Consider the following 10,318-nt stretch of genomic DNA (forward strand, 5'->3'; position numbering starts at 1 on the left):
AATATTTAGTGCATTTAAGATGGTCTCAGTGTCAATTCACGAAAATAAGATCTTGTGACAATTCCTGTGACCTTCTCATTCACAAAAATATTTATGTAAGCAAAGACGAACAGCTTATGCAGTACAGGTAGTTGAGACTGCTTATCTTTGGCACAATGTACAACAGTGTAGGTACCTACAGGAATACATAACAATTGCACAACAAAGAAATATGTCATAATATACACTCAAATATTGAGATTACACAGCCATGAAATCCATACATGCTCAAAATTCACATTTCCATAATTTCTCATGAATCATAAGTTGGCTTGAAGAACATCTTTCACTTGTCCACACATTGAACATCCTACACAATCATATCAAATGAAATATCACTTGATTTAATTTGTTTGTAAATCACTTCAGTTAAAATTATAGAAACAGCTGTTCATAATCTTTAAATCAAAGGTAAAATCTTTGACAGAAAAACACTGTGGCACTTATAGGTAAATATGGAACGAAATTTGGCATCAAACGGGCAAAATGAAACAAGTATATCAGAATTGCTCTGAATTAAGAAGGGTTTTGTTTTTGAAATGGCCTTTTTAAACCTTTACCTTTGAATTTCAAGAGAAATGGAATACATGTAAAACTAGAAATATTGCTATGGTAAGTGGTATACATCCACCATAATGCACGCTTCTCCCAATAGGTCTATGTTATGTCTTGATGTGTGACGACAGTTTCACATAAGTGGCAAAATAGTAAAATGAAAAATGTTACAAGTGTCACAAATATGTTGAGTGTTTACTTTCCTTGAACTAATTTTAATTGGATAATAGCTAAGAGAGAGTCTTATAGTCTAAGAAAGCAGGTATTTGGGGATCGAGGAAAGTTCTTTGCTTTCATAATGCACATGAACAGATTTTATGTCCCATGTGTATATCCACTTCTTCGCAGTAATAGATACTTACTGTCAATACACTGTTAATGTCTGTCTACCTGTGCTTATCAAAATTCCTCTTACTCTGTCACGAAGAAAACTACATTCAACTTGACGCATTATAAGACAATGTACAGTGAGTTTTGATTAAACCAAAGTGATACCCCTTGCTCTTCACACAAGAAACACATTTGTATCTCAGAAAAAAAGTAAACAGATTATGCACCATTAAGAAATGGGTAGGCCACAGATATGAATTGGATGGCGGTAGTAGACATACTGCATGTACATGTATTATTATCGCACTGTTTGTCACCATCAATTATATTTTAAAGTACAATATTTCTTCCTATAGAACACAATTTTATATACTGGCGCATTTAGTGAAAGAGATTTGTATCTTCATTATGTAACAGCACACTGGTCATATCATAATGTAGTATCAAATCCATGTAGTGAGTGCTTGTTTTGCACGCTGCGTAAATACAGCTTTATATCCGACTGGAGAGAAGTCATGACCCCCCCCCCCAAAAAAAAAAAAAAAAAAAAAAATGAAGATGTGTGAACCCGCTGAAAAGTCGTGAGTATACTGAGGCAAATGTCTATGGGAAATGTGTGTTGTAGCAAAATCAAACCGTCCTCAATGGGTTAACATGGTCTTCTCTATCAGTTCACCACTGAACAGTAACTTTTGGATGAGGATCACATTTCTATAAGTAAGTTTTGACCATCAGGCTAAATCTAATGGCAATCTCCTTACAGTTCTCCCATCTGTTGAGGTAATCTCACTTTGCACAACACTGCCCACTGGCACTGGTAAAACAGTCCAGGACCAGTGAAAATCACCGTTGGACCAGTAACTGTTCGGAATGGACCATTAAAGATGGACAAACTGGGTACCTACTGGTCAAACAGATGGGTATGGCCAGTAAAAAAAGAAAAGAAAAAAAGATGGGTTAGTGTGCAGCCATGTCATGCAAACCATTCAATTGTCTGCTCATGTCTCGTACACCGCAGGTACTACTGTATGTACATGTATATCAATCTGTTCGAACATACTACAACACACTGCTCAAATGTAGTGAATGCTCTCAAGGAAATAAATAACTTAACAGAATATCGCTAGATCTACGCAAGGTCAACTTAAGCAAGGTTGATTGCACTTCATATTCATTCTAAATAAGAAAATATAGATTTAGAAACGGCAGTGGCAATGACAGGAATCTTCATGAAAGTAAAGCTCATGCTCATGTATTTTTTCAGATTACTGGGAAACACGTAAGATCCTATTGTACATAGAAGCTATGTTGAAGTTTGTGTTTTGCTTTTGTGTGAGCTTGGAGATTTAACTTCAATATAAGTAAAGAGAGGGCAGGTATATGATTCAAAGTGACCAAATCCTCACCCTGTTACTCACAATGTAAAAACCTCAAGAGTGATTTAGTTTTCCACTACCATCTGAACCTTTAGAAATTCTTGACTCTCCTTTGGCTGTAAAAATATACACTGCAGTCAACCTATATTTGTATGGTCAGCACTTGGGATTAGTATCATTTTGGTGAACTGCTTCAGTTGCCAATATTCCTGTATCAAGTTAGTAGGCTCCGCCTGCAAAGAATATGTACACTACAAACACATTTTATAACAGATTTTTCAATTGATACTGCATCTGGTGCATGTGTACCTCAAACGGGGAAGGCAACCTTTACTATGATTTGCAATGAATTCAAGTAACATGAAAAGATTTCCTTGCTCATAACTATGATGGAAATCACACTTTAAACTCAGTGTTAAGAGGCCAGAGACATACAATCATTGTAAGCAGCAAAACAAGAATTGTATTTAAGGATATTCTTTTAAATTCAAGTTAACATACTTGAGACATTAAAGCTCCAAATGAGAATTTGTTGCCTAAATTCAGCGGAGGTAAAAGGTTTCTGTCCTATCAATGGGCCAGAAGAAGTAAAACCACCATGAATTTATTGGGATATAACGTTAATCAACTTTCCTATCTTAAAGAACGAATTGCTGGAAATATTCAAAGCAATTTCCAGAATCGACCTGAATCTACTGGGATATTTAAGTTGATCAATCTCTGTACCTGGAATGGTAATTACTTGTAATATATCCTAATCTTGTGAGACAGGGTTGGATGAAATATTGGTGCGCTCTTCGTGTTGGGATATTCCAGCCCAAATGTGCACTACACAGCCAAAGTTGAAGCAACCCCTGCAGAAATGTTGGTGCAGGTGCAGACGCGAGAACTGTTCCTTCCACCTCCATGAGAAGGCCATCTGGTGCAAAAGGAATCCCACATATTACTAATAGGGACTTTCTGATTGTGTGGACATGGCCATCTTTCTTGTACAAGAGTGGTTCCAGATTGCTACAGTTCGTTTGTCACATCTGGGATGATATTGCCCATTTTGATTTCCAGTGCACGTCGTTCACTACGTACTGCTACGACGTCATGGCTCCCTTCCCTCCAACAGGCTGGCGAGTGGTTGCACTAAGTGATGACATCACTCGTGTTCTGAATATAGGTGGCCATGAGATCCTTGGCAGACGCGTTTGCAATTCAGGCGTTGGGATGTACTGGAGAACATGGAGTATGCACAGTTCCTTAAAACGACGTCATTACTTCGACGTCGACATTCAGGAGGGGAAATCGAAAAGTCCCTATCGTTGGATGTGGTCCCGCAGGTTTCTGGGCAAATAGTGAGGAATGAATTCACAACAAATTTGTTAATAACAACAAACAAACTTTTATTCACATTTTATTAACTGCAATCAAAAGTGCAACATTCAAAAACATTAAATTATCAGTTAGTTTCAAACCCTGGTTTACATTGAAAATGTTACTATATGTATTATCTATGCTCAAAGTAACCATCACCTTTTATATTATTTGAGGTTGATGTGAAAAAAGAAGAAGCAGCATAATTGCAAAACTTATCACATTTGCTTCAATAATAACTATCAACCCCTTTTTTTTGGGGGGGGGGGGCGCAAATAGTTAACTTACAACTCTATAAACATTTACTTTCCACAAAGCATTTGGAATGTACAAAGGCTCTTCTTATTTTGTGACAAAATATCCAATCAAATATAGACTCATTCCCTTTCAAATCATATTTCACTTTACACAAACCTGTGGTATTACAGCCAGGGTCTTCCAAGATGGGGGCCCTTTTGATGAGAGTCCTTGCAGCTTCAGAGTATTGTAAGGGTGAAGAGAACCCAAGTGTGAATCTATGGACAGAGAAAAAGAAACAGGAAAAAAAGGGGACAGTTTACCTCATTTGAGATAAAGGAATTGGTCACTTTATCTGATTGATTATTCATAGGAATTACAATCATGTCATATACGTCCTACATATAATCTAATAGGAAAATCATAATTTACAATACTTGCAAAGTCATTCTTTCTGCAAAGGTATTATAAGAATTTATAGTAATTCACAGCCTATCATGGACCACACATACATGTATCTTGCCACTTGTTAACTGATGCTACATCCAGCAGTCATGGGGCCATCATGCCACTGCCACACAATCAGTAGTGCTGATAAGTATAGGCCCTACCCAAAAATGGACATGCATCTTCTGGTGTTACAAGTCACAATTTATCAAATGATAGTAAGACCCAGGGCTGAACTCATGTAACTACGTGTACATCATGTAGTATTGTGCTCTGCATGGTTCTTTCTCGTTTTAACTACAGTACTTATGTGTCATTAAAAGACTTACCATTACCAAGTATGCTTGATAACGTCCTTGAAGAATTCTTGAATAATCTTTGCTCTCCACTGACTTCCAGATGGTTAGAACAGATGTATTCCTCACCTCTGTCACATCCATTCACATGTGACATGAAGTTATCCACAGCTTGGTAGTGGAACAGCTGCATTTAGCTGCTTGTCTAAATAACAACAACAACAACAAAAAGAAATGTGTAACTGGTAGCGTTATAATGTGAGGTTTAGGTCTTACATCAGTTTCTTGTAAGTGTTTATTGCCTTGTAAATTCAGAAAGGGAAAATGTTCGCGTCACAACTGCTTCCAATAAGAATAAAAGTTTGCGAAGGTAGGAATGCACTGATGAATATTGCAAGTGACATCAACAATAGGTTCATACATTTTACTGGAACTACCCTGTCATGATCCTGAATGCCACAGTCCGCAGCCCCATTACGCTATGCGTATGGGGCTGCCGGTCGCAGTTAGCACAACCCTAACCCAACAAGACGCCAGGCAAGGCATGGCGTTGTGTAGACTACAGCGACAGGACTGTACTCTACCTCACCGATACATTTACTAGTATTATAGCAGTCCAGCCAAGTCTAGCTGTGTGCAGCTGCTACATAGGATTAGACATGTTTCAAGAAAGATCAAGGATTGATGCTGTGAATTGAGATCAACATAATTAATACTATAGGTTAGTCATGTTTGTTAGTTGTCTTTGTTCTGACATCAGATTCTATACTAATCTAACAAAACAAAACAAAAAACTGTTAGATGTCAACTGGCATAATTTTCAAGCTGTGGTAGTGGTACCATTATCATGTAGTACCGGTAACTCACTAACCTAACTTAGTAACTGCTTTAAATTTGTGACATGCACAATTGTCTCGATAATGGTGTACTGTCACATAGACACGGACACTATACAATACAGTACAGTGCAGTGCACTCCCTCTGACATGACCTGTATAGTTTACTAGTTTGGCTGTAGTAGTGTTATTGTTGGGACTTAGTATAAACAACATTTCGACAAACAGGCCTTAGAACTGTTAGTGGTCTGCACACTATATACTAAGAACATTCTAGCTAACAATGTTTTTAGATCCTCAGACAGACTCTAAGTCAGTTGTGATCCGTCAAGGCGTCATGATCACCATACACTCACTCACCGTGACATTACGAGAAGTGGTCAACACGTCTGGTCTAGTGCCGAAGTTGTGCATCAGTTAATGGCCTTCTGTCGACTGCGTGCTTGAATTGAAGATCCTTACAGTTGCACGTTTTTTACCAGCTGAAGCGCGATAATAAATGTTTAATCTTGCTAGTCAGCTTGATACACTTGATGATCGACACATTTTGGATCAATACAAAAGTTGCTCGGTTACATTCGGTTACGTGTAAGCTGTATGCAGCGCGATCATCCTGCGTGAAAATCTACCGCTCGGCGACACGTACGTCGTCGCCGCCGCTCCAGACATTTGAATGAGTGGCCAATTTGGCTAGTTGTACAGATGAGGGAAAAAAAAGAATAACTAAAATAATCATACGTAAATTTTTAAGTGAATAAATCATTATAAATATTTTGTAAACATTTTTATTAATTTTTTATGTGATTTCGTCCATTAATTGGGTATATCATTCAGAAAATTACACTGGTGTTTGATAATCGCAGGAATTGATTTCTTTCTTTTCGCTTATTGGTCAACCAGTTTGGCGGTAGGTATTCTCGTTATCAGAACGTGAATTTAATAATCGTAAAGCCTCCGAAAAACAGTTCCAAGATTACAGGTGTATTGACACTTTGTCTTAAAACACGTACTTGCAAGTTTTATGTATACCAAGATATGTAAAATGTGTTCTTTGAAATAACCTTTGTATCCACTACCAAGTCTTCCAAGATGTAATGTAACATGTACATGCATAATTGGTCTTTGTTACAAGACTATTCAGGGTAACGACAAGTAGGAAGACCTACGCTCAAGGATACCTACCCGTTCCCGCACCAACGAGTACTCCTAGACGAACTTACTTGCTCACAAGCCCGATACTGGCACACAGGCAGAAACGCCTACCCCAAATGTACCGCTAGTTTTTAGTGTGTAACTACCTAAACAATCAATGCACAAAACCAGAATAATGATTAAAAATGGAAGATGAAAAGAAACGACATGGAAAAATATATGAAGGATTGCGACGTAATAAACATGGGAATCTATCATGTCATTATACGAAGAGAGAAAGAAAATACTCTGACTTTTGTTGAAATCACCTGGGGTCTGTTTCGTAAAGAGTTGTGATTGATCTTACGCTCGATTTATTGAGCGTATCTCGGTTAATCGAGTGAGGTTCAATACATGTATTGAGCGTAAGTCCTGTTTTATAAAGACACTTGCGCTTAATTTCAAGAAAAATCAAGCATAATTTTTAGTAGATAAAGCGTTACTTGCGATCAATCGCAACTTACCTCAATCTTTATGAAACAGGCCCATGTTGTCTACCGTGTCTTACTCTTCAAACAAGCTCCGCTAGAGTAACCAATCCTGCAGGATCAACTAAGCAGGACAAGAGAAATTCATCCGTTCATGATCAAGATGACGTTACTGAATTATACCAATCAGCAAGCAACTTGAAAACTGACAGTTTTCATTCGAATCGAACAAAAGAAAATTGATGAATATATTATAGTCTCGCCTACTTTCACGCTGCCATTGGTTTATACATTTATCAATTACAAAATAAAAGAAATCATTAATTTAAGTAAGTGTATAGTATAATGTATCAACTCTCTTATACAAAGACATTAAAGCTAAATTGGTATAACTCTCGAGTCATTTACAATTATGTTATGTTTCTTTATCAACTTCCAAAATTTAATTTCAGCGTGGTATTCACAAGGCCATCACAAGGTGTCGTACTTCCCATGCCATAGCAGGAAGAAGACTTAAAGTTTTATATTTGGTTGATCTCGATTTGGCTTTCTTGGAAGTGGCTAGTAGGAGATCACATAAGCGCTCCTAATGGGTGTAACTGCAAAGGAAACTGTGACTGAAAGTTTATTTGGGTAATGAATGAGAAAGAAATAAAAGAGAAAAATCGGTCTCCATTTGTGTCTTTATACACGTGTCATTTGTGAAATCACAAATAAAAATGGAAATTATCCGTGTTCCCCACGTCAGTGTCTTTCGGTTTGTCCGTATTTTTGTAAAAATTGTCCCTGACCTAGGGTTGCTAAACCTCGATACAAATCTTTCTTTTTCAAGTCTCAGTCGGCAAGATAACGGGCTTCATGACAGCTGACGTATTTTCTCATAACCAAGCCGTGATTTTTTTCCCTGATTTGTTTACTTAAATTAATTTTCTTTAAGAGGGTGTATAACATCATGCACTGAACGGTTTATTCAAACAACATAAGATTATTCAATGTGCACAGAAAGAGCATCTTTTACGAAGGTGACTTGATTTGCAATGATTAGCACTCTCCGAAAACAATCAGAGTTTTATACACGTTACAAGTTTGTGAAAAACTTAAGATTTCCTTTAATGATTGCTAACAGTATAATGATGTTACTTTAATAAACGACACACTTTACCACAATTTCAAATAAACGCAGTAAAGTCCTGTCAAAATCCAAATACGCGATTTATATATAGACAAACATTAAATAACTATAGGAAACTATAAGTCAATGAATGTCTGAAAACATCTTTTGGTGTCCAGAATTAGCTAAACACTTTTTTTTTTCTTGTTTACGTGCTGTTCGTCATTCATTTTTAACAAGAAACACTACTAATTTCATATTTTCTCAAAAGATTGTACGTTTTCTGCAAACTTACAGAAAAATAGTAATGTATATTATTTCATTATGATTTCATGGTAAAGGCGCCGGAGGCTCATCCGCTATGCCTGAAAATATCCCTTCGTCTTTGTCATTTTCTCAACGTGTAGCTGTTTTTTAAAATGTATTTTACATGCTATCCAACGCAATTTATATGGCAAGAACGTAAGAGAATCAGTATCATACTTTTTTTTGTTTTTGTTTATGATCAATATTATCGTACATTCCGCAATCAATAATTGCTCTGATCCACCAATTCTATGTCCTGTAAAGTAAAAGGGTGTGTACAGTTGTGGTCGAGGTAAGGATTTAGCTTTTAACGTTTTGCGAGATATTCAGAAACCACACTGAGATGTCAAAGAGCATGCAGTTCTCAGGGGTATCAAAAGTTTATTCGATGAAAATCGGTTTTGAAATGGCTGAGATATCCAAAAACAAGGTGAAACAAAGAGATCGTAATAAAGTTGTGGCATGTCGCTTTTTATTATTAGCACTTTTTTTGGATATCTCAGCCATTTGAAAACCAATTTTCATCAAATAAACGTTGAATCCTTCTTAAAATTACATGCTCTTTCATATTTCATACGAGGCTTTTCATTATCTCACTTAGGAATGTTCAAAACATGAATCCCCACCTCAACCAGTACTGTACAGTCCCTTTAAACTCGACTCCATGGTTAACTTCAGTAGAACGTGAAATAAAAGGATGCAGAAGAAAGTAAAAAGTTTCATTACATGAAATAACGAATATAGGAAATTCTAGTATTTTATTCTTGTTTCTCAACTCCAATATCTTAAGATGCAGTATTTAAACATGATTATGTCAAAAAGATGATTATAGTAAACATTTGAGGAAGATCGGAAAATAGTACGTTCAAATGTGAATTTTTACAATTCCAGTTGTTTTCGCGTTTAATTTCCTCCAGGTATAGGAACTAAGATTTATAATACACATCTCGGTTGTTGAATGATATCAGGAAAATGTGAATTTCATAAAAAGATTACTCTTTTTTCGAAAAAAAAAAATGCTCACCTCGCCTTGACCCGTTACAGACAGTATTCCTATTCATATTTTCTTCTTATTTCTACCTCTGTGACGTCATAAATTTTCGCAGGATTCCTATCTAGAGAGGGCGGCATATGTATAATCTCTTAATGAATTATACTGTGCTTTGAAAAAAAAAAAAAAAATCTGATCTTTGTGTATTCGCTTAATCCACAAAATGTTTGTGGAAACACATTTCTAAAGCTCACAACTGAAGTCGAAATGTAAGATTCCCTATGATACACAAGACGATAAGCATTAGAACAATAAACATATATAAAACAGAAAAGAAAACAATGAACAGATACATTGTCTCTTGAGAATGTCACGCTAGCTGTAAAAAAAATATGTGTACATGCGTCGCAGGTATAATCGTCATGTATCGTCGTAAAATGCTGTCTTGAAATACATACAGTATATTATAGTCATCACAGATCAACTCGTCACTATTCGACGTATGAAGAGTTCTTATTTTTCTAGTAAAATCTTCAATGCGTGTTCGTGGGAAGGCAAACATGCAATCAATTAAAAATAACCAGAAACAAAAATTGTCCTACCACATTTCGACCCTGATGGGACTCGAACCCACAATCTTCAGCTCCGGAGGCTGACACCTTATCCATTAGGCCACAGGGTCTGGCGCCTTGCGCGTGGGTATAAATTATTATATATAACAGTACACAATATGCACGCAATATTCTTGTTGAATGAGGTGAAAATGTTTCTGTCGACCAACACAATGAGTTAATAGTTATTTTTTCTATTTAA

The 10,318-nt window shown here is 36.5% G+C and overlaps 1 long non-coding RNA gene and 1 other non-coding gene across 2 annotated transcripts; both read right to left on the bottom strand.

Moving 5' to 3' along the window:
- Positions 1-4,075: 4,075 nt before the first annotated feature.
- On the bottom strand, positions 4,076-6,023 carry LOC140237447 (uncharacterized). Its single transcript, XR_011901841.1, has 3 exons — positions 5,839-6,023; positions 4,676-4,847; positions 4,076-4,177 (listed from the first exon to the last, which is right to left on the bottom strand). It is a non-coding gene; the product is annotated as an uncharacterized lncRNA (long non-coding RNA).
- Positions 6,024-10,114: 4,091 nt separating this feature from the next.
- On the bottom strand, positions 10,115-10,187 carry Trnar-ccg (transfer RNA arginine (anticodon CCG)). The gene has a single exon. It is a non-coding gene; the product is annotated as a tRNA-Arg (tRNA).
- Positions 10,188-10,318: the final 131 nt, after the last annotated feature.

This window comes from Diadema setosum, chromosome 14 (genome assembly GCF_964275005.1).
Source record: "Diadema setosum chromosome 14, eeDiaSeto1, whole genome shotgun sequence".
Classification (NCBI taxonomy): domain Eukaryota; kingdom Metazoa; phylum Echinodermata; class Echinoidea; order Diadematoida; family Diadematidae; genus Diadema; species Diadema setosum.